The sequence below is a fragment of the Thamnophis sirtalis genome, unplaced genomic scaffold, assembly GCF_051295495.1.
Source record: "Thamnophis sirtalis isolate CommonGarterSnake01/CBP01778 unplaced genomic scaffold, rThaSir2_p1.2 scaffold_7, whole genome shotgun sequence".
Taxonomy (NCBI): Eukaryota; Metazoa; Chordata; class Lepidosauria; order Squamata; family Natricidae; genus Thamnophis; species Thamnophis sirtalis.
The window spans coordinates 67,621,865-67,647,698 of NW_028261387.1; the positions used below are offsets into that span (position 1 = coordinate 67,621,865).

At 37.5% G+C, this 25,834-nt stretch overlaps 1 protein-coding gene across 10 annotated transcripts in view; it reads right to left on the minus strand.

Moving 5' to 3' along the window:
• EPB41L1 (erythrocyte membrane protein band 4.1 like 1) overlaps positions 1-25,834 on the minus strand; it is a 199,366-nt gene that overhangs the window by 128,590 nt on the left and 44,942 nt on the right. For 2 of the 10 annotated variants that reach the window (XM_087720346.1, XM_087720342.1), the window contains one exon: positions 23,844-23,932. The exons of the other annotated variants lie outside the window; for them this stretch is intronic. The gene's annotated coding sequence lies outside the window, so the exon portion shown is untranslated. The remainder of the gene's footprint in view (positions 1-23,843; positions 23,933-25,834) is intronic. 10 annotated transcript variants of the gene reach the window in all.

Consider the following 25,834-nt stretch of genomic DNA (forward strand, 5'->3'; position numbering starts at 1 on the left):
GTTCGCACCTATTCGGGAGAACCGGTTCTTAACTTTCTAAGAGGTTCAGAGAACCAGTTGTTGGAAGAAATCTTCTTTTGGTGTTTTTCTGCTTTACAGGGCTAATCCTGTAAGGAACGCAGGAAGGAAACATTCTGGTGTTGTTTCTAGCTTAATCTTTATTGCCCTGCTTACGAAACTGCCTCTCTGGTTAACCCTTATTACAATGTAACAGCTAAGGCAAAGTGCCCATGGACCTGAGTGATGTTGAGTTGGCCATGCCCACATGGTCACATGACCACTAAGCCCCATCTACCCACCTGGTCATTAGGACAGAGAACCAGTTTTAAATTATTTGAATCCCACCACTGCCTCAGAGGAAAAAAATGTTTGCTTAAAACGGGTGTAGGAAGTTAGGACCTCTCCTAGAAGATTGAAATATTCTAGGAAATATTAAAAAGGCAGAATACCCAGATGGATATTTCTTCCAAAAATGTGTGTGTGTGTGTGTGTGTGTGTGTGTGTGTGTGTGTGTGTGTGTGTAAACACTCACTTACAAATCTTATTAAATTTCTTGTCAGGCCTGGAAGCCATCTTTTGCATTGGGCCTTCTGGCCCACCACATTTACTGCTGTGGGAAAATGGGAGGGGGGTTATATGGTGTATGGGAAATATATAGTCAAAATAACATTCTTTTTTCAGAGAATCAAGGACATCTTGCCCTGCACCTGGAAGGACGTGACTACAAGGCATCTCCAGTTGGGATGATGACTGATTGGGTCATGTGATGGACATGTGGGTGCTGGGCAGGGACTTGGAGTTTCATTTGGGTGGGGAAAACCTGGAGCCTTTCAGATTCAGGTTTTCCCAGATGTGCCAATATGACATTTCTAATAAAATGAAATTTTGAGGAACTTCAAGCCTCGGAGTCTTCTTTCGTTGGGGATGTTACTTGGAACCCTGACATTTCTTCAAAATGATCAAACTAGCAATAATTCCTCACCACTAGCCTTTTTCAATCTATAATTGTTGTAAGCCAACTTGAGTGTTCATGCAAACAGAAAAATAGATGCGAGTCTAATAATATAAATACAGTAAATGTTGGACTTTTACTTGTTTAATTTATTTAGACATTATTTTATTATTTTATTTATTTAGAGATTCCTGTAATGAAATGGTTCAGAAATGGATTTGTGTTAGTAATGGCTTCAGGGATTGTTCCAGAGTTTCAACAATAAACTAAACTAAGATTTTATGAGTATATTTTACTGAATAAACTACATTTGGCTGAATTCACACATTTGAAATACAGGCTATTCCAAATCTCAAAAGAAGCAAGTCACATGGCTCATTCTCCGAATGAGGCATGAGGGATCAAAATATTCATATGAACAATTCACACATACTTTCTTCTGATTTTACTAATATATTTTTTCATTGTTTATTGTCCACAGATGTTAGTGGTCTATAAGTGGCAGTGGGATTTAATTTAATTTCACTGGAACTTATTGGTTTATTGTCTAGAATGAAATGTATTGTGCAAACTGATAATTTCTGACAGTAAGTAATATTTTAATGGGGCCTAATGAAATTGTCCCTATTGAGGCTGCTGTTAAAAAAAAAGGCTGCCTATTACATTTGCAGAGAAAAACTATGGTGCTGTTTTATCCTAAGAATAAAGCCTAAAATCTATTTTGCATTTAGTCCAGGAACAAAGGAATGTATAATGCATTTTTTTTCAAATGTAGAAACAGCTACAGGAAGTGGAATTATAATTATTAGGATTACAAAAGAGGGGGATACGGTATAGTAATTGCTATCTCAGCAAAAAAAAACAACTTTCTGAATCAGCTTTTTGGCAGCTTCTCTCATGCTCCAATGCAAGAGCAGCTTCAGAGAGCTCATCTTCATTAGGGAGAAAAGAGTTCAACATATGCATTATCCATGCTATTTCATTTTTTTAATGTGCATATTAAGTAGATGGCAACATTTGAGGTCATATCTAGTTCAGCATTTGCAAAATTGCATTTGTTATTAAAGAAAAAACAGCTATGCTGATCCATTAAATCCAAAATCCACTGCTGGGAAATAACCTTTATAAAGATCTACTATCTGTTATTCCCAGAGTCATAATAGATTGAGATGACCTATAAATCTCATAAAAGACCAAACTAACTAATTGGAACAAAAATCATGCAAGATTTTGGGTTTACCGTCAAAGCAGGTAATTAAAAAAAAATATAGCAAATGTGGGGAAGAGTGTTTAGAGTTTAAGTGTTCAGAGCTAGGACATACAGGATAGGCCTTGAGGTTCGTAATTTTGTCTTGATCTGGATTATGAAGATTTCTATGAGTGGACTTTCAAATTGCACTTAGCATAGTAAGATCAAGTTGCATTAGCTAACCTCTACATTTCAAACAATGTGACATTAGCTATAATTATCTCTTGCCTTGGATGAAATATGCATATTCCTGGCTAAGCAAACTACAGAAAAGCAATCAGACAGGCTTTTTAGATTGTATCTGTTCTGTTCAATCCCATTTAAAACAAATTGTACAATATATTCTGTTTTATTGGTCTCTATCCTTTACTTGACTCTTAGGACAAAGTCTCCTCTTGTCTGCTTTCTCCCTTTAAATTATTCTGCCTGTATATGATTGATTGATTGATGTGGGGAACAGACATAGGTGTTTTGCAAGAATATCCAAATAAGCTCCAAAAAAGCTCAAAACTCATTATTGCAGCTCTCCTCCTCCTCTTCATGTAGTGCTTTGAATTGGTATAGAGAATATTAAAATGAGGCTATACGGACTGAATTATATTTGCTGTGGGAAACACTACAATTCAGAAATGCCTATGTTTCAATTATTGCAATGGTTTGGGATCATGTACATTCTCAGTTGTCTACAATAAAATAGCTCTCCCACAGGAGTAAGTTAGAGAACAATCCCCAAAGTGGTGATTCAGAATCAATTTAATAGCATATTGAGGTCTTGCAGGTGGTTTGCCAGATGCCATTCCTATAATGGGAAGAGACCAAATGGCCATCATGTCCAATACCATGAACACAGTTGGTATTCAATTTGACTGTTGGATTTATTGGCAATGCAACACTTGCAAAAATAAAGAGGTTGAAACTCCAGAAAGGCAAGAAATAGAAGATCTAAAAAATAAGACCCTACCTCATTCCTGTTTATTTGGGAATCACAGTGAGTAGAAAAAAGTACGGAAAGGCTGCTTTTGTGTAAAATGCATATCCGTGTTTTATTCAATTAACTCACTTTTCTGAGTCATCATGACATACTGATTGAACAATAATCTGACCACACAGGCTGGATTCAGGCCTTAAACTAAAATATGGCTGGCCATTCAGAGTGTTGGGTGAACAAAGACAACAAAGATGGCTTTGTTGCCCTTTGTTGCCTTAAATGCAGAGTAAAAAGGTACAATGGGCAGTAAGCTATGGTCTACCAAAGACAAGCATCTGTCACACTTTAGGCTTCAAGCTTAGTATCCCTGAATGCATCTAATGACTAGGTTAATGAATAACAAAGAGCAGTCAAAATAGCACACACTCATGCTTATCTATGTACTTCAGCTTATGCCATATCTAGAACAAAGTAAAGTTTCAGTAATGACAAGTGGAAGATCTGGAATCTGGGAAGAAATACAGCAGTATAACCCAATTGGTTAAGTGCCAAAAACAACTAAGATCAACTTAGACAAATGGAAAGGTTGGATAGCTGATCTAATTACACTAACTTAAGATTTCAGTAGACTATTGAACATTAACGATGTCCATTACATCTTACAGAATAATGAAAGAAACAGAAATAGACAGGCTCCTTGTCTGAATATTTTATAATTTAAAAGAGATACAATAGAAAAAAAAGAGAGAGAAAACATAACAATCTCACAAAGACAATAGCTGAATTTACAAGCACTTCAGCTATGAGCTCTACACATTTCCACTGACTTTCTTTGGGAATCTCATCTCTTTCTCACAAAATTTCAATTCCAGAATGTTTTAAAAACAATAGCCAAATAGTCACTATCTAAATATAAACTGTAGCTTACCTGTAATGTTAATACTGATTCATTCCTAAGCCTCTGATACACCAGTTCTGCAGTGAGAATGGTTCCAGCAACCTTACTTACCAAAAATTCACGGAAAGCAAAAAAAAAAAAAACCCAAACTTGCTCTATTTTCTGTAAGACTTCAGGCATTTAAAGCATTTTATGCACTGTTTTAATAAAGTATCTCCCTACTCCCTCTCTCTTTTACTTCAAATACTATATCCAAAAGAGCAACATATTTTATTGGACTGAAACTTTTAACAAAGTCAAACCAATTAGAAGCAGAATTATGTAAAACCGTAATTAATGTTAAAAGTATTCAATGTCCCTCTAAAGTAAGACTAACATACACATCCAAGCTAAATATGTGATAAATGAGCCAGCTGTCTCCCCACTGAGCCACACCCAAAAATTGAAGCAAATATTTTCAAGATTATAAATAGAGTTCATTGATTTTTAATACCTTATTCCATTGTTTTTAAGGAAGTTTTCCTCCTTTTTTTCCTTTTGGCTTAGCACTTAAAAAGAAAACAAGAAAGAGAAATAACTAACAGCCTTCTGTTCAAAAGAACGCTTTTAGAGTCCAGTGTATATTATTTTATATGCATTTTCAATGATATTAAAGATAAAAATGACTGCAGCTATTTTGTGCTTTACTTGTCAACTAAACACTCTCCCTGTTCGGTTGATGGAACTATATGACACCTTTCAACAAAGGAACATCATCGGGAACTGCAATTGCTGTCTTTGTTTCTTTGGAAAGGGATCAATTAATATTCTCCAACTTGAGTCAGTCCTCTAAACTATTTGATATGACCCGTGGAATGCAAAAATAGATCTGAAAACAGCATCTTAACAAGGCTAGAGAGGTATTTGGAAGTGACTTTAGAATATCTGGAATCAAATATATGCACTGACTCCAAGTATTTTAATATCACAGAAATTTTCCCTCTCCTTCATAAATTTATAATATGTATTATGACACCATGTAGACTTAGGCCCTGGGATTAGACATCATTTATTTATTGAATTTGCATTTTTATTTCACCTTTTTTTTTATTTGTTAGCAAATTTATATGGTTGCCCATCTCAGTCAATGTGACTCTGGGTAACATACAACTAACAACAACTAAAACAATGTAACATAAGTAGAAATAAATAAAATGCAAATTGTGGGAGAATAATAAGCATCTGGGCACAATATAAACATTTCACACAAGAGCTCAGGGATATGTGGAATTCCACATTTTATCCCAATAACCACCACACTGGAAAGTAAATTGGATTGAGAAAAAGTCACCGTCTTAACATTATCATTAAGACATCAATCTGGATCTTTTATTTTAATAATACATCCATTTCATAAAACTGAATTATCCTTTCATGAACAAGAAGCCTTAATTAAATGTTTCATATGTAATTCATAAACCATGATTAATTAACTACAATGGCTGATGTACATATCACACTAAGTCATAATAGTTTTTATCCTAACATGAATGAATGACATAACTCTAGAGTTCAAATATTGTAAGAAATCATGGTTTTCTTATAAGAATGGTTTGCTGAATAGGTCACCATGACTGGGTTCACCTAATATGCTAAAACAAAACAAAACCCTGTAATTTCTGGCATCTATTTCTGGCATAATTTCTATCTATAGAAATTCTATAGTATATTTCCCTGACATTATCACCAAAGCAATTTTATTATTTGTAGATTTCTAAGTGCTGATGAATAGTTGCTTTGTGGTTTACTTCTCCTCAGCTACTCAGGTTCCCTTTGGTAAGAATTTCAATCTTCCTGCATCTCGAGCTCAGACTGCACCTGATCACCTTTAGGTTAACTTTCATTCTCTGAAAATTATCTCCTCTACAGATTTATTTGTACATTATCAGAGAGTGCACTTTCCCCAAGCTTGGTTGTAGCTGCTGACATCACTTCAGGAGCAAAACTACAGCCAGTGGTCTTCTAGCTTGGCAAGCCAATTTTGGCAATATAAAAATGCAAAGGGAAAAGACATGCAAAGACCACAAGATTCTCCACTTGCATAAATGCACTTAGTGTAGCTGTTTGAAGCTAATGGTCTAACAATTAACTGACATGTGTTACATGTGTTTTTAGGTAATTAATTATTTGTAGCATGTCAGCAGCCGCTGGCGCCTAACATCTGCTACGCATCATGTGAGAACAAAGCAGTTAGCAGACATACAATCTTGCAGTCTGAAACCATTCATCTACTATACTACAGACTGACAAAGAACTTCCTTTATTTAATTTGTAAGGCACTGCATTGGAATACTACACTGTAACTGGATGGAAAGTTCTTTTCAAATTTTCCATCAAAGTTGTGTGCAGTGAAACGGACTGGGTGATTTTTTCAGAATTTCCCTTGCAGAAGGAAAAGACTGCCACCAATGTTACCAGAAGAGGACTTCCCCTTAGTCTTGACCATAGTCTTGTTACTGAAAAACATAAATGGGAGGAATTTCCTCATGTTTCCTGGGAATAACCGAGATATTATTGTACTATACCAGCCTATGAAATTAAAGACCCCTTAGCCATCTCATACTTAAGTGCAAAAAGTCTACTTTGTTCATAACAATTTTTTCTTGAAAGTGTTTCTAAAGCAGATTATATTCATGAATGGTGAGAACTGGTAAGAAAATGGTAAGAAAAATACGTAATCTATCTGGTACAGAAAAATATTCAGATAACAATATCTATCTATCTAAAATTCTTGCTGTCATTATTATTACCATTAACTGGGTGAAACGGTGCATTATAAGGCAATAGTTTTTGAACCAAGGTACCTCAAATGGGCTAATCTACACAAAGTGACCAAAACCTGGGACTCTGAAAAGAATGACATTTGGGGAAATTGTGGCTGCTTCAGACTGCTGCTGTAGTTGAGGTGCTGCTAAGGTCATGAGATGGTCATTTTGAACATTTCATGACAGTTTCCCTGACAGACTCAATTCCTTACTCCTTTGCTCATCCAGCAGCAAGGAATTGGCTCTTTTAAAAAAACAACTTGAAGGTCCATGAAGAAAAATTTCTATTGCTTTACCTGCCCTTTTTCTTGGACATAAACATGCACATTATATTCTATCTTTGTTCAAAAACTCAAGGCACATACATAGGGATCTATCCTCCTATTTCTTCATGACAACTCTGTGAGGTAGCTTGGGTTGAAAATCATCAAGTAAGCTACTGCGGCTGCAAATGGAGTAGAAACTGAGTCTCTCTGGTATCAGTCAAATACCTTAGCCATTATACCTTACACTTTGTCCATCCTGTTTCATTTTTCAAATAATTCCTGTTTTGAAACTGAGTGTAGACCGCCCCTTTTTTCAGCCTCTGGAGATCAGGTAGATTGATCCTGCCCTCAGTAGGTCACATAATCCTATTTTTAAACTGTCTCTAACAATTTCCTACAACTCAGTGCGGAAGCCAGTAGGGATTCTAAACTGTTCTGAGGTGAGAAAAGCAACGTACAACACTGTGATAAAATAAAATAAATTACACTGAATGCATGATTATGCTACATGGAAAGAGAAGAGGGGCGTTATAGTCAAGAGATGACACCATTTTGGGGGGATCTGGGAAGGAGAAGAAGTAATGTTTATTAACTTCACTAACAGAACCAACATGAAACAGCCTGACAGCTCTATTTATATGAGCGTTTTTAATAGCTTCTACTTTTGAAGGTGCCGGGTGAATGCCTTGGGCATCAATGTGAAACCCTAGGAATTCTACAGCTTCCACCCCAAAATGGCTTCTTTTTTTTTAGTTTCCTGCCTTACGGAATTGGACTAAAACTGCTCTAAGTTTAGAGAGCAATTTATGATGACTTTGTGCTGCAATAAGCACGTCGTCAAAATACTGTAGAATTCCCGGCAAGCCTTGGAGCGTGCATTCCATTATGCTTTGGAAAATGCCGGGAGCCACACAAGACTCCAAATTGAAGCCTGAGGCAATGGAATGCTCCACGATGGGTGACAATCATCTGAGCATCCACTGCTGCATCATCTACCACCAATTGTAGTCAAGCTTGGCAAAAATACGTCCTTGCCCCAGTGAGTGGAGAAGATGTTGCACCACTGGCACTGGATAAGGATGTGCTTGCAGGGCTTTATTAATGGTCGATTTAAAATCTGTGCAGATCCTAACAGCTCCGTCTGCTTTTATGGGTATTACAAGTTTTCCACATTGCATAGTCTATGGGTTCAAGAATTCCCTGCAGAATCAATGTATCCACTCAACATCTACCCTTTTTTGTAATGCAAAAGGGACCCTTCTAGCCTTCAACCTAATTGAGGTAACCCTCCCGGTCCAAATTAAAAGAGATGGGTGACCCAATATATTTACCCAAGCCTTCACTAAATACATCTTCAAACTCCTTGGACAGGTCCTCGAAGTCAGCAGCCGTCTCAATAGAACTAACCCCTGCAATAGAAAATCCCAGGTGCCCAAACCAATCTAATCCCAACAAGGATGCTAGAGGGCCATCCACTACTAATAATGGCAGGGGGCCTTTAAATGCCCCATGCTCAATTGTGAAAACCCGGCTACCTATAAGAGGAATAGGCTGCTGTTGATAATCTTTTAAACAGCAGCAGCTAGGGATCAAATTGGCTTTGGAGAAATGGGGTAATAGTTTTTTTAGAGTCCCCAAGCAATGATGGATTTAGTTGATCCCGTATCGAGTTCCATTTTACATAGAACTCTCTCAAGGAGTACAGTAATAAACAATTTTTTCTTGGTTTTCATTTCTTCTGCTGCGGTATTGATGCTTTCTGTGACATCTTCCTCATGGCAATGGTATGGCAGTCATCTCTAGGGAGTACGATGTGTCTAGCTTTTGGCCGATTTGTGGTGCGATTGTTCTCAGAATTTGGCAAATTGGCTTGGCAAACATCAGATAAATGTCCTAGTTTGCCACACCACCAGCTAGTAGCGAACTTGAAATGGCAATTAGAATGCAAGTGGTTATTTCCACAAATGGGGCAGCTCGTCTGAGGTAACTTGACACCTTGCATTTGCCTGCAGCTTGACTGTGTGAATTTCAGTTGTCTCACTTTGTCAGCTGTCCCCGGCTCTTCCTCTTCCTCAGCCATTGATTGATTCACCATTGATGGTAGTGAATTTTGGTTATAGGCAGCCTGATACTTCCTAATTTCTGCTGCGGATCATTCTGATTGTTCAACTGCCCTTGCCTCATCAAGAGCAATAGCCAGCCTTAAATCAGACCTGGCTAGAAGCCGGCGCTGTAGCCACAGATCTTTCGTTCCGTAGACCAATTGTTCTAACAACGCTTCATCAAGGTCTGGGAACTCACAATAAAGAGCGGCTTGTCTAAGTACAGCCCTGAATTGGCTGACTGTTTCTGTCTCTTTTTGTATGAATTGCCTGAAAGCAAACTGCCTGGAAAACCAGGATGGAGCTGGGGCATAATGTCCCTTTAGTTTGGTAATTAGCACCTCCCAAGTTACCTCGTGAACTGAACTTGGGGCTGCCAAAGCTCTGGCTGTTGAAAACATTTCCAGACCACAGAGACTAAGGAAAATTCCCCTCTTCCTATCATTGGGTATTTCAGTGAAAGCGTGTACTATAAGAAAGCACCCGAAACGCTGCATGAACACTTCCCAGGATTCTTTTTCTGGCAAGAACGCCACGAAAGGCGGAATTGGTGCTATCTCACTAGGTCTGTGGTTAGTAATATGCTGAGCTCCTCGATTCCTCACAGGATCCCACTACCTCGTCGCCAATGTTAAGTTTTGCAATGAGGCAACCGAGGAGACAGAGTAAATGCAGTAACATTTGTTAACTTCACTAACAGAACCAACACGAAACAGCCTGACAGCTCTATTTATATGAGAGCTGTCAAGTTAAACAACCAATGGGAAGATGGCAGCTCCCCTGCCAGAATGCCAGCCACGCTGGAACCAATCCGAATGCACGCTTTGTTAGATTGACACTTTTGGGCAGAGCCCATCATATTTAGCAAAACAGAAAAGGGAAGACCACCTGGCAAATATGTGAGAAACACTAATTATTCTGAGAGTTCCTTAACACAACAATACCTGCCTTCCACAATAAGACATCAACAGACAAAGTGTGAGACAAAGTACACAATTATTTCTGCTGCTGTTGGTGTCAAAGCCAAAGAAAAGTAGAAAAGATGAGAATGTCAATGCAGTATGGAAGCAACTCTAAGCAATCTAGAGAGAAAAATTTACTGTATTAGACAATCTAGAATTTGGACAAAGGGTTTTTTTTAATCTCTGTATGAGAATTCACATCAGCCTTCCATATAGTAATCCCTACTAATCATTCTATGAATGAACTTGTCTTCCAATGTAAAAGAAACAAAGACTCCACTTTCTCCAGGGTGATTTATATATTTCCAGGCATTCTAATACAATGTGTATCGTTTATAGAATTTTGAAAAATACATCTAAAGTTCCAATCAAACGACCTATGTCCACTTAGAACAGTTCAGTGACCTACGTGTGCTTTGTAAACTACCAGCTGAAAACCATGTTTCTGTTTTTCTTTCCAGCATAGTTTTTTTTTCAGAACCAGATGAAGGAGCAAGAGGAGGGGTTGGAATTAACACAGTGTGGAAACAGTAGAGCTGGTCTAACAACATTTGTGGCCCATTAGCTAGAAAATCTAAATATACTGCATTTGGCAAAATTTACTGTCTTTATAATCTGTCAGTGCAAATTCCTAGTTTTTACTGCAATATAATTACAGCTATTAACCTTCACACATATGAAAAGAAAAAACAAGAAAAAGTTGCTCTCCTCCTTCTTTTCCTCCTCCTTCGTTTTAGCAATTCTCTATCCACTGCAGGATGAAGGTCTCTTCCGCATGTTTCCAACCAATACGGTCCTGATCAGAGGTGGGTTCCTACTGGTTCAGACCAGTTCGGCCAAGTAGGTAGTTACTTGGCCTGCCACCCTACCCACCCCCGAACCAGTTCTCTTGGCGGTGCCATAGGCGGTGCCATAGGCGGTGCCATAGGCGGTGCCATCTTGGTTTTTTGTAATACTTTTTTAGTATTGCGCATGTGCACATAGTGTGCATCAAACACGCACACACAGTGTGTCGCTGAGCAAACCAGCAGTAGCAGCAGCCGGAACCCACCCCTGGTCCTGAGCTTTCTTTTGCCAATTATGCCTTGCTTCTATTGCTGATAAATTTTGTTTAGGTCTCTTTTGTGGATGCCTTTTATCAAGTGGGATCCATTCCAAATGTGTTTCCCAGAAAATAAGCCCCAGTCTTATATGGGTTCTTTTTTTTGCTCCAAAAGACATATTAGGGCTTATTTTCAGGGAAACGTGATATCAGGTTTATCAGCATGGTTGGTTGCCCCACCCCCTGGCACAGTGGTGGGTTTCAAAAAAAATTTGAGCCTACTCTGTGGGTGTGGCCTCCTTTGTGGGAGTGGCTTGCCGGCCATGTGACCTGGTGGAAGTGGCTTGCCGGCCATGTGTTTTCTTTCTCTCTCTCTCTTTCCTTCCTTTTGTCTGTCTGTCCCTTTTTCCTTTTTTTCTTTCATCTCTCTCTCACTTTTTCTTTCTTTTTTCTTTTTTCTTTATTTATTTCTTCCTTTCTTTCTCTTTCTCGTTCTCTCTCTGTGTGGTCAGTCTGTCTGTCTGTCTGTGTGTGTGTCTGTGTGTGTGTGTGTGTGTGTGTGTGTCAGTGGTGGGTTTCAAAAAATTTTGGAACCTCTTCTGTAGGTGTGGCCTGCTTTCCAGGGCCACTGGTAGAACCTCTTCTAACCGGTTCAGTAGATTTGACGAACCGGTTCCACCAAACTGGTGCGAACTGGTAGGAACCCACCTCTGCCCTGGCACTCACAGAAGAGGCAATGAGTGCGCAGGGGCCAACGGTGTCTGGCAGCAGCTGCAGCACACCAGTCCCTTGTCAATGCACTCTCGGGCTGCATAGCCCGTGGAGCACAGGTCAGTTGATTACCTGTCCAACAGCAGATGGAGGGAGAGGCACAGGGCGATCCCGACGCACTGGAGATGATCCCGACGCACCGTGTGGGCTGCAGGCAAGCTGAGAGATGGTGGGATGGAGTGTGGAGCTGCTTTCACACTTGCATTATGGGTTTTTTATATTTTTTTTAAAGTACATATACTTTTGTTGGCTTATACTCAACTCTTGGCTATATTTAGCTTATATAAATAATTAAAATGGTAAATCAATACTTAATTTTGGATTAAATTATGCATCAAAATTAGTTTAACAAAGACCTTAAAACTGAGGGACTAGGAAGGTGTATACCAATGCAATTATTAACATTATTTTATTTGTCAAACTGAATTTCCAACATGAAAATACAGGAACATTTAACTGGATACTTCCCATATTTCATAGTTCTTGTAAAAGTCTGAGGAACATTGCCTTAAACAATACTAATAGAGTGAAGTAGCACAAGGTGAAGTTCTGCTCTTCTAGTCTCTCTGGTGTTGTGATAAAGACAACCCTAAAGTTCTTTGTCATTCCTTTTTGAACAGTCTCTATATGTATTTTTAAGTTTCTCCAGAACCATGTTTAGGATAGTAATTAAAATATTGGATAGAACTGGAGAGATCCACATTCAAGTTCTCTGTTAGGACATAAATTACTGGGAGACAGTGACCAAAATTTACTATCTTTCAGACCAAGAAAAGAATAAAATGGAAGGGACCTTGGAGGTCTTCTAGTCCAACCCCCTGCCTAGACAGGAAACCGTATACCATTTCAGACAAACCTTATACCATTTCAGACAAGAGGATTTAGGTTGTGTGTATAAATCAGACAGTTGCTATGTATGCATCCTTAAATTCAGAAAGACAAGAGGAAATATCATACTAAAAAAAATGACATCCTGGGAAACTGCTGGTAGAAGAAACAGTAAATAAGCAGAATTCAAAATGTGTTCTGAGCATCCAACACGTGCTACTTATCCTCAAAATACAAAGTCAAAGAAGATATAATTTCCACTGATTGCAGTGATACACATATACCCCTCAAGATTTATTCTGACATTATAGTAAATACCCAGGAAGTGGTGTATGGGAAGAAACTAATTATTCTTCACCAGGTGTTGGTTCTGAAACTAAGTCTTTTCCCTCATGCAGTGACTGAGTTCAAACATATGGTTTGCAAACTTTTGTTTGATGAATAAACTACAATTGGCTGATTCTGGCAGCACAATGAACCAAAAGCAATGTTTTAGATCAGAAGTAGTCAACCTGGTCCCTACCACCCACTAGTGGGCGTTCCAGCTTTCATGGTGGGCAGTAGGGGTTTGCTGTAACTCTGCTTTATAAATTTTATAAAGTAAAGTTACTTCCCTACTTTATAAATCACCATTACTATGGAACCGGTGGGCAGTTAGAAAATTTTACTACTAACAGAAATACAAAAGTGGGCGGAAGGTATAAAAAGGTTGACTACCCCTGTTTTAGATACAATTATGGCTGGGTTCATGACTATAAACCCAAATCAAATGAAGTTTGTTATGACTAAATATGATGCTTGAACCATCAATCAAAATGGGTTTTTGTTACTGCTCTTGTTTTAAATTTTGGACTGGCTTTAGAACGGAGTTCCCAACATATCAGAGGGCAAACTAGTTTAAACAATTATAAAAAGGAATCTGAAAAAGGAATGAACATGAAATGTGGATTGTGTTCATACAGAATGTTTATCATGATGAACTGAACTGATGATTGCTTCTATATAAAGTTTAAACTCTTGGTGGAATTTGATGGTTTACACTGGACACACTAAGACATGTGTGTTGTTTTGCTTTGGCTTGGCCATTATGGTTTGTTAGCCATGCTTTCTTTATAGGTTAAATGTATTTTGAAAACCCAACCAGAGACATGTTGGTTCCTAAGTACTCAGCTCAAATGAAGTGAGTTAAATTGGCACGCACTGAGTCATAAAATAATGAACTTCATTTTAGACTGAGTTATTCTGAATGTTCAGTAACCTTAGTTCTCAGCTGATTTCTAATCTCCCCCATTCAATTCTTCCCCCTTCCATTACTAACCATAGTAATGAGACTGACTACATTGCTCCCAATATCAACTAAAAAGACTCAGGACAAATAAATTAAATCTTCATTAAATTCTAAAGGCTCTCCCACTCAACAATCAACATATCACCACAAAGCTCAAATAGTATACATTCCAGTATTTTTTTTTATTAATATTATTTTGTTTTGTTCTTAAAACTGCCTCATTTCACTCTCACCTGTCAGATTCCATCTTTGGTCTTTCTATTGCTGAAAAGGCACAGTACTGTCCCCAAAAGGTTGCCTATTTCCATCTGTGTTGTGTGTACATGTAGTATTTTAAAAATGAATTTTTATTAAATCAAGTCAAGCTTTAGTTTGATCTGCTGAATTTTTAAAATTATTTTCAGTAAAACTGTCCTCAATTAACCAAATATATATTTAAATGTCAAATCCCTTTAACTCCTATGATGCTAAGCTTTGGAATAATTTAATGTTCATCATTTTAAAAGAACCTCCTAGTATTAGGATTGCCTGTCTACATTCTTGGAAACACTAACATTTCCTTAACATTTGGTGTGTAGCCTTCTTAAATTAAGGGCATCACAACCCAACTCTAAAAGTATCTTTGCTGAGATCTTTCATAGCAAGTGTTCCAGGGACAATGTTGGCAGTACTGTTCACATTTTAGTGTGACATTATTTCTGAAATTCTCTAAGGGCGATTCTGAACTCTAATTTCAAGAAAAAGTTTTATAATAATAGTTCAGAGTTCTCAGTAAGTAATGATCATTGGTGTAAACACATCCAATTGTCTATATTATATATCTTCTGTAAAGATACCTCAGCATTTTTAAAGCATTAACCATTTAGAAATAGGAAGACAAACTGGGTCCACATCCCATTAAATCATTGTTTTATTAACCATTTTTATATGAAAAAGTAACAGTGACCTAATTCACTGTAATATCATGGATTGAAAATTGCTATGGTTGAGTTCATATACTACATTAAGTCAAAAAGTCATGATATACAAATTCAGCAATAGAGACCTCTATGATGCATTTTGGGGAGGACTCCAAATTTATGCCACACCTCCAGCCTACCCAGGTCAGGTGATCATAAATTTCACACCTTAAGTCTTTTTTTAAAAAAAAAAACCTGTTATCTTACATATCTTTAAGAAATATATCTACTGAATTAAGGTCATTTACTAACCAGGAAGACACAATGCCCTGGTATGCAAATAGCAGTAGAGGTTCTTGCCTCAACAATAAGCAGTCTCTACCTTCCCTAGTTGCTTAGCAACCATGCTTCCCCTAGGACATTTACCTCATCTTTTGTATAGCCCCCAGCTTTCATTCCCCTGATGTGAGCAGAGTTGGTTTACTAGAATACTACCAGCACCTCTGCTTGATGCCTTATCAATAGACCCAGTAAATTTCTAATTTCTCCCAGTTCACATGAGAAGAACATGTCTCTGGCTGTACTCACACAACACATTTAAACCATAAATGTGGTTTGCTTATAAACCATAATAACCAAGCTACAAGCCAGAATGATCAAGCTAAAGCCAAGCAATGCATGTGTCTTAAGTATGTCTTATGACAATCATATTAAATCAAGAACGTGTTACTGATGTCTTTCTTGGAACTATGGAAAAATAAAAGTAGCCCCTAGGATGCAGTTTGTGTCAAAACATGATGGGGTTTGTTTTGACTTGGCAGATGATATGCCAATAAACAGTGTATTTTGTTAACTATGGTTGGTGGATTAGCATATTATGAGAAAGCAGCCAAAGTCTGACTATGTCAACACTATCAGCTCAGGCTTTCTCTAAAACAGATGGCATAACCATACCTGGCTCCTCTTCTTACTATGATGAGTAATTTTTTTTTAATCCAAAGATCCAAACACCCAAACATCAAATGCACTTGTTTTGTGAAATTGGCTTTCGGAAATAATTCGATTTTAGCTACCCATCTATAATGAGATATAATACTGAACTCTCTTAACAGTATTCTATCTGAGATAATATGCACTCTCAAAACAAATTATCACAGCTACACTAAAAGGAATTTCAAAGAAGTGTATATACCACTCATGAGACTCATTCCATTGGATGCAATTTACTCCCAGGTAAGAGTGTGTAGGTAATGGCTTCCCCAAGAGACACAAAAGATTGCATTTTTTCAGTTTTCAATAGATTTCTTTCCATTACAATTTTCAAACTGTTCTAGGTGGGATGGTTGAACCTACCATTCATTACCTATTACCATGAGCACTCCTATCTCTTGCCTCTCATAAGAGTTTGCAAAGGATAGATATATTAACTTATTACAACAAAACCCCAAAAGAGTTCTTGAATCTCTTAAATTCTATAAAATTACTGCATGAGCTCAGGTAAAATACATGGAGTATTATCCTGAGAAAGGAGTATCTATACATTATAAATAGAGGGGAGGGAAGGAATAATAAAAGGAAAGGTAGAAGAAATTTAGAAATGTAGACATTGCATTAGTCAGAAAACAATTGCTGAATGTGATATGTAAGTAGTTTTTGACGTATGATCAAAACTGGGATCAAAATTTCCATTGCTAAGCAATGTGGCTGTTAAAAGAGGCATGCCAATTTACTACTTTTGCCACAGTTAAGGAATTATTGTGGTTGTTAAGCAAATCACTGCAGCTAGTAAGTGAATCCAGCATTCCCTATTGACTTTGCTTGTCAGAAGCTCGCTGGGAAAGTTGCAAATGCTGATCATGTGACCATTTTATCCACCTCGGAAGGATGGAAGATTGAGTCAACCTTGAGCCTGGTGAGATTTGAACTGCTAAATTGCAGTCAGCTGGCAGTCAGCAGAAGTAGCCTGCAGTACTGCATTCTAACCACTGCACCACCAGAACCATTTGATCTGGAAGAACCACTATTTGAACTACCTTCCATTCTGGCTCTGGTCTATGTGTTCTTTTAGTGGCCCAGGGAGTAAACTTCATTTGGAGTTCACTAAGAATGAATAACATTAAAAAAAATGAGACAGTAAGACCACCATAATGACTCTTTGAAAAGGATTCAAGGGTGTTTAGCTTTCTTTTTGACCATTATCTTTTCATTTTATTTTGATGACCGAACTGTAGCAGCACTTAATCAAACTCGGCTGACCTTGAAAAAGCTGTGTAGTTTCATATCTAGTTAATGTTTGAGCTAAAAACCACAAAAATATCTCAGGGGTGTGGACTGAACTGGAAAATCAAGACAATAAATCTTTCAGAAGAAGGCAATGGCAAACTGTTTTCATACTGTTGCCAACAAAGCTGGCATGACTCAAGGGAAGTAGAATTTTCATTTGCTAGGATTTCATGTAATTATCACCAATGTAATTAATAAAATATGAAGCCATTGGGAGAAACCATCTAGCCTTGGAATTAGATGTCATAAACATGCAGCAATCAAGTCTGTGTTCTGTTAATTAAGAAACTGGGAATAATTATCTTCATCATGTATGTCTAAAAAATAGTAGCTAAGACTGGGAGGTAAGGTTAACAGCCAAGCCATATATACTAAATTGAGATGATAAGCTGTTTTGTATCACCTTACCCTACAAAGCATTTTAGGTAACTTTATAAGATTTATTTGGCTGCCTGTTTTAAGCAACTCTGGGCTGGCTCATAACAACACTAAAACCAATAACTAAAGCAATCCTAAAACAGTAAAAGCAATAAAATAATAAAACAAAAGCTCTAAACCTTAATTGTCCCCTTGGGATGTTCCAAGCAAGCTCAGCTACCCACTCCCCCTGCCTTCTATCCATTCAATCACATGTTTCAGTTAAAAGCCAGGCGTTAAGGGTCTTTTGAAAAGCTGGAGGGGTGGGATCTCTTTAATTGCATGGTGGTATTCCCCAAGGTTGGGGCAGCCACAGAACAGGTACTCTTTCTTTTTTTTCTAATTAAAGTTTTTTTTGTTTTTTTCATTTTCATAACATATAATCACATGTATACTATTACATAATCAATATTATATTGTATTGTTAAATGTTTATATCAATTCATCTTACCAACAACTCCCAAAAACCAATTATTGGCTCTTCTGCTCTCCATACACCATAACTGTACTTTATCCATCACTTTCTTCTCCCTCTCTCCTCCTCCTCCCTACCTCCTTTCTTCCCTCTGTCCTCTTCTCAACTTCCCCTTCCTCTGTATTTCTCCTCCCTGCCCTTACCACTCTACATTTCTCTCCTCCCCTTCCCCCTTTGCCCTCTCTCCTATCCCTCTCTTCTTCCCTTATCTTTCTCCTCTACTTCCTACTCTTCATCTCATTTACTTGGTGTATTTCAGCTTCTGAGCGAGCTTCCTTTTATGTTGATAATATTTATATTCTTTTTCAATATAAATAATTAATTTTTCTCCTCTTTTTAATAAAAAAGTGATATAACAGAAAAGTATACATATGTAGTCATTGTGCTTTTAACTCCCTCCCCCCAACCTAATTTTGGTTGAGCTGAAGACCTTGTTACAATTCCCAGCTAGTCTCTTCGTTATCTTTATATAGTTATACATCCTTACATGCCCCCAATTTGTGATTCTGTCTTTTAATCACAATAGTTTCCCATTGTAGATATATTTCATGTCACCTCTCAATTTTTCAATACCTTGGATTAATTACCCTTAATTATCTCTAGATGGCAATCTTCGTTGTTCAATGTTTGTTACACTTCCTTTAATGTATTATGTAAAGTAACAAGCAGTAAACATCTCACTTTGTCCATCATCTTAAAGGTTCTATATATGTCCATGTTATATAGATTTTGACCCATGCTTAGTTGTCCTCCTATTGTCATATTCACTCAATTCACAACTCAATTTGATTATCATGTTAAAAAGATAAATCACAAACCTCTGCTTTACAAGCTTCCCATATCAGTTTCATATTTATCCATATTCCATATATTTTAACTTTTATTTAGTTATCTTTCCATTATCATGGTCAACCAGATAGCAACTCCATTTTATTATCATACTTAGGAATAAAGCCCTTATCTTAACTTTATATTTTCCCATGTAGTAGTTTCTAATTGTCTGTTTTTTTCCTGGTAAGTCTTTTGTCCCACTTCTCTGTTCCTGCCTTCTCCCTTTTCTTTATTTTAAGACATCCACTCCCTTCAAATTTCCCCAGGTGACCAAAGGAATAATTTATATTCCTCTGTTGGGGGGTAACCTCCTGCTTCAATTTTCCTTCTACCACTAACAGCCTCCAAGATCACTTTTGTCTGCTTTCTTTTCCCTTTTGTTGGGACACCTCCCCTTTTCACCATTTTCCCTACGCCATTGCCGGGACCAAAGGAGTTTTTTGTCTGCTTTTTATTTCCCTCTGCTTCTACCCCGTCAATGTCTCGCCCCCCCCCCCCTTCTTCTTTAAGTTCTTCTATAGCTATCTGCTTCTCTGGATTCAAAATTCTAATTAGACTTGATTTTACTGATTTATGTATATTCTTTAAAATTCCACATAGTTCTTCAAATTCCCAGTTTTCCATGATGTCCAGTTCCAAAGTTACAGTTAATTATATGGTTATGCAGTTCTTATTTCAGAGTTCTGTTCCACCTTAAGTTTGTCTGCTTCAATTGCTATGGGGAAAAACAATGGTGGCCATCTTAGTCTTTTGTTTTACCTTAATATCCAGATCCAAAATTGCAGTTAGTTATACAAATCCCACTTCGAGACTCTGGACCAACTTATATTCAAACCGGAAGATAATCTGGGGCCATCTTCCTCTTTTGCCGAGTGAAGAAAAGGAAGGAGAAGAAGAAAGCAAAACAAAACAAAAAAAACCCTTTGTATTTCCCAGTTTGGGTACCGTTATTATTCTGTTGTTATTCTTTCCCTTACCTGGTCTGGTCTCTTGTAGCTACTCACAATATATCACTTAAAAACAGGATTGCGATCAGTGATCCTAGTTTTCAAAGTTCTGATTTATGGCAGTTAGTTAATTAAAACCTCCCGCACAGTCAAAGTTAGGCCATCAGTTATCAGTAAGAAGAAGTGCTCTTTTTTGGAGTTAAGATTTATCAATTGGAAAAAGTTCAAACAGAATACATCTTTCAAAGTGTTTGGTTCATTTTTCAAATCCAAAACTAAGTTTAAAATTTATATTTGAGTGGGTTTGTCATTTCTCTGCTTCCTCCTTTCTGTCCAAAAATTGTTTCCGGTAAATAACTTTTGGGGGAGCTGGTGTTTCAATTCTCCATTTTCCCTTTCTCTCTTTCTTTCTTTTTGGAAAAGTCCTGATCTGACCATCAATATTATTTATGTTCTCAAGATTTCTTTGCCTTTTCCAGGTTTGATTATGGCTGTGGGTTAGATAAATTATCTTACCAGCCGTTCAACTCTTCCAAACTCTCCTGTTGTTCCTTTTGCTTTGACAAGAAGTTCAGCATCTTGTCAGTCATATTTATAGGCTGTCGTCCCGACTCAGATTCAAAAGAAAAATCTCCGACCTGCGAGGGCTCTGTTGCCTCACCCTGGGTCTAATGAGATGCTGTACTCTTTGCCCCCTCTCCAGGAGGGGGTTCCAGTCCAAACAGACCTCAAAGTTGGTTTGTCAGACAGAGTTCATGTGAGGCTCTTGAGAGCCCCCCCCCCACGTCTGTCCAGTTGAAGAACTTCCTGTCAACCAGAACAGGCACTCTTCTGAGGTTCCACTAGTTGACAATATTTTGGGGAGCAAACCTTTGAGCATGCTCACTCCACCTGATCTAATGGAGCAGGCAGCTATTCTTAGGGAGAGGCAGTCTTGCAAATAATCAGTGTCAAGTAGGGCTTTAAAAGTAAGAAGTAGCCCTTGAATTCAACCTAGAGAAAAACATGGAGCCAGCACAGCTCACAGAATAAATGGTGTAACATTGGGATAATATATTGGTTGATCAGAGGGGACAGTATGTAGTACCAATTTTAAACATCGGGGCCATCTTCCCCAAGAGTAGATCACTCTGTCTCCCTCCATTCCTTCCCATGTCTGTCATTCCTATTTGGATCCCTCTCCCAACCCTAGCCTCCCATCCCCACAGCCCTGAAAACTATCCATATTCAACCTGAACAATCTAGACAAACAGGTTTTGCTTAAGTTCTTGTGCTTCTGGCATATACTCAGCACCTCCACCCTAGCAAGCCTTAAAGTTTCAAGTGTATAAATGTGAAAGAATATGTATTATTTTGCCCCATGTTGGTTGAATTGGTTGAACCCAATAAAGTATTGTCCAGCTATGAATGTTGGATTTGTACAATAAATCAGGACACAGGTACAACTATATAGGTAACTGAACATCTTGCCACTTTCTAATGTAATATCTTTATTTGTATAAACAATTTGCCTTAATGTTATAGAAATATAATAGCATTTCTCCCAATACTATGTTCTGCAAAGTTTTTAGTTAATGTCTAAAGGCTATACAGCAGGGGTATCAAACTCAAGGCCTAGGGGCAGGATCCGGACCACAGGGGGCTTAGCTCTGGTCCATAGAGCCACCCTGGAAACAGTGAAGGACTAGCCCTGAAAACAGAGCTCGGGAGGGTTGCATTCATTTTCACTGGCACTGGATTGCAGGAGGCCATTGCAGTCAGAAACAGAGTGTGCGAAGGCTGCACGCAGCCCCCTGAGCTCTGTTTTCGCTGGCAGAGCACTCAGGCTACTACAGGTGCCCCGAACACAAGTAATGTTGAGCTGGCCATGCCCACCTCAGCCCCCCGATGTCCAACACAACCCTGATGCAGTCCTCAATGAAATCGAATTTGACACCCCTGCCATACAGTGTGAAACTATGGTACAGAAACTAAGTGTGGTTTTTTTGCATAACATTATTTTTGTTGCTAAAAAAATACCTTTATTTGTTGTATCCTAACCTTGAATATACAAATATATTTAAATAATATATGCACATTACCCAGAAATACAAAATAGTATCATCCTTCTCTCCCTCACTATTGTCCTAATAGCTGTTTCTCTTTCAGCCAGTTAATGTGGCTGAACGTATTAGGAGTTACAACTATTCTCAAATACATGCAATCATCTCCACTGTAAAATTAAAACAATATTCAAATATGCATGTGTTTTTGTAGGTTTTTTTAAAAATGAAATTGCTTATGAGCAGCTCATTCACATATTCTGCATTAGGAGCTGATACAAGACAAGTTATTGCAAAGAATATACAGAGACAAGCTTTCTGTTGTATGTACAGTAATGAGAGAAATGATTTCTCAGATGAAAAACTAAGTGTTGTAAATGCACAATTGGTTTTTTCTTGTTATCAGTAAAATGTTCTTCCTACGTTCTTGATTTTTTTCCCCAGAATCTACTGTTCAGCATGTTTAATCTATAGCAGATTGCCTACCCTGATGTCATCCAGATGTGTTTTCTTTCAATTCCCCAGACAGAGTTGAAGTCTGCTGCACTTTGGCTTATTTTTTTTCCAAAAATCCCTTCTACTCCTACTCCTACTCCCACTCCTATGTACAGCCACACTAGCAAGCAGTAGGAAGGTACATTAGGTAAACCACTTAAAATTGCATGTTCTACATTTTTTTCACTTTGGGTATTGAAAACAAATGTTTCTGAACAAACACAGTCTAAAACTTTAACAGCTAGTTTGGAAAGAAGGAAAAAGAGACCCAAGGGCCAATTCACAAAGAACTTTTCTTAGCTAAACTGCAGTTTTTCAGAGATTCAAAACCTACAATGTCTGCTTACCACTGGCAACAGCAGCTGATAGGCAAGTAAATATTTGCATAATTGTTTTCATTATATTCACACATTTCTAAAAAGCAAAACTGTACAGACCACCTTTCCCAAAGAAATCTCAAAATCTTTCCATTCTCCATCCAAAATCTCTGCTAAACAATGGGAATCAGTTCATATTTCAGACTTTTACAAGTAGAGAAGCAAGATACACATTGCCTTCAGCGATGTGTTACCACAAATGCCTCTTTTTTTCATGGTCTACAGGAGTCCTAGACCAAGCCATAAAATAACAGGTTCTTATTTTCAGCACCTGATAAAAGATGTGCATTTTACTTTGTAATAAATGTACCAGAAAATATCTTAATAGTGCAGAGGGTATCTTGAAGAAAAAAAAAGAAGAATGAACATTGAGCCTGAAGAAAATGAAAAAAGTGTATAAGCAGACATTGGTAATAAAATATCAAACTATTAACTTCAAAGCATGTACATACCAACACATTTCAGCTTTATTTCTCTTTTGTTTTTAAGTTCAATCTTATTTTCAGGTTTCTGGCATCCGTCCACCGTTGATAAGGTAACTGATTCATTATACCCCATTCATTACTTTTGTAAGAACTGGACCAAACAGGGCTTTTCAAAATTGCAAACCAATGCTGGTGGATTGATTTTCTTTAACGAACAATACAATCCATATCCCTTGAGGCTGTTCACACAAAGCTTCACTTTGTTTTATTAAATCGATTTGCAGCAAAAAAAATTCAGAGACTGGTATATGTTCGTGCACAGCAGATCTCCTGTTCATTAACCTTTACAATAGTAGTTACTTTTATTTTATATCAGAAGCAAAACAAAAAAAAAAGAATACAAGGCAAGGTATTTTTATTTATTTCTGGATTAAACTTTTAAAAACCATTCAGCCGGTCTTCCATATAAAGGCTGGCTTATGGTATGACATAACTGAAAGAAAACTGGGAATTATAATTCAGCAACAGTGGAAAATTCTTTAGCAAGATTAATAGTCCTTACCATAGGGTTGTAACCTGCACCAGATGTCCTCATCACCTTAGCCAGTACCATTTTGGTGGTCATAGCATCCTTGGATGGAATGAGGCCAACTGTTTTGGTCAGTGTGAAAGAGTTGGGAGAAGAGATGATTTAAGAAGAGTTTTAAAAACTCAAGTCTCTAAAATGAGCTGACTGGGTGCCTATTTTGCCCTTAACGAATTCTCCCAAAATAGGGCAATAATTTTATCCACACCCCATTCCATTGACTGCCCATCCATTTAAATTGCCGGGCTCTGCAACATACAGAAAAACTGTATATTTTTACAGTTTGTGTGTTTGTGTGTGTGTGTGTGTGTGTGTGCGCGCTGGTCTTGTATTGAGTCTTTTCCTGTGTAAGATTGAGATTGTTTTGGCAATCTCACTCGCCATCCTCAGGCTGGTTTTTTTGGCTTAAAGACTTTAAAGACCTACATGAAAATCTACGAATATATATATATATATATATATATATATATATATATATATATATATATGTGTGTGTGTGTGTGTGTGTGTGTGTGTGTGTGTGTGTGTGTGTGTGTGTGTGTGTGTGTGTGTGTGTGTGTGTGTGTGTGTGTGTTTGTTTTTACTTTTTTTTTTAACAAAGGCAACAGTAAAAATATTGGGTTTCTGTCGTGATGGACTCTTGTGACGAGCCGATTGACAGATGATGGAAGCAGTTAGCTTCCTCCCATAATTGGGGCTTACCAGGGGTTGTAAAAATCTAATATATATATAAATATATATACACACACATACACATACACATACACATACACATACACATACACATACACATACACATTCATTCATGACTTTTAGACATACTTTCTCCTGACTGTGGTTTACTGAAAAAGTCATAATGGCCTGCTTCACACATCGCACATAAATCAAAATCAAGTAAACATTTTGATCTAGAACTGTTTTTCACAAAAATCTAACCTAGTCTTTGCGTTATCTTTAGGCACTTTCTCTTTGAGTTGGCATTTGGCAACTGAAGTTAAACAATTCTAAGGTAATTTTAAGCACTTCATAAAATTAGAACCACATTGCTGGTGGGAGTGAAATCTAGTTTTTAAGGCTGCAAATGTTGCAAAACACTGATATGTGAAAATAGGTTTATCTACTGGATTAAATCACAAAATAGGTCATTTGATTTTTTATTTTTTTTAGTTTTTATGTAGGAACCAAGCCATTGTGGCTGATTCAGTAAATATCATCTGGATTAATTAAGTACTTTTATCTGAGAATATATGCTGACCTTATCTCAAACCATCAGACATTAAGCAAACTTTCCAACCTAGAAAATCTACCAGCTATAATGGTATAACATTCCCATGATAGCTGAGAATCCTAAAGTTTGTAGTCTTGAAATATCTGAAAGGCAATGCCGCAACCTTCCCCTGCCTGTGAGATATTGATAATACCAGAAGTTGAAGACTTCACCTTTGAGGCTGTTCAATTTGGGGAAGGCGAGTATTAAAGGTAGAATACTGGTCATAGACTCTGCATGACATAAACCTCCCACGAAGATATGAAATTCAATAAAAGTTCTTAAGTAAGCCAAATCCATTCCTTAGAATGGAGCTGGTTAATGGGGAACATGTAGTTATACCCAGCTCTGTTTCATTTGGAAGAGCAGCGATATTAATACATAATATGTTTACACAAATTCTACAAACACTCTTCAGTTCCCCCCTCCCATGTTCTCTCTACCAGTATTAATATTTAACGTATCTCCAGTAATTTGTTCTTTTAAATGATGTCCCTAAAGAATGCATTAGAGGAAAGAAGCTGCCCTCCTTTTCAAATTAATTGAGAAAAACTGCTGTAGCATTGTTCTAGTTTGCATGTAGCAGCTTGAAGTTGTACACAAAGAAGTAGATGCCTGGAATTCAGATATTAAGAAATGCAGCATGGCTTGGCTGGCTATTTTTAGCTAGCCCAATGCTAAAGAATGAAATGCTTCACAA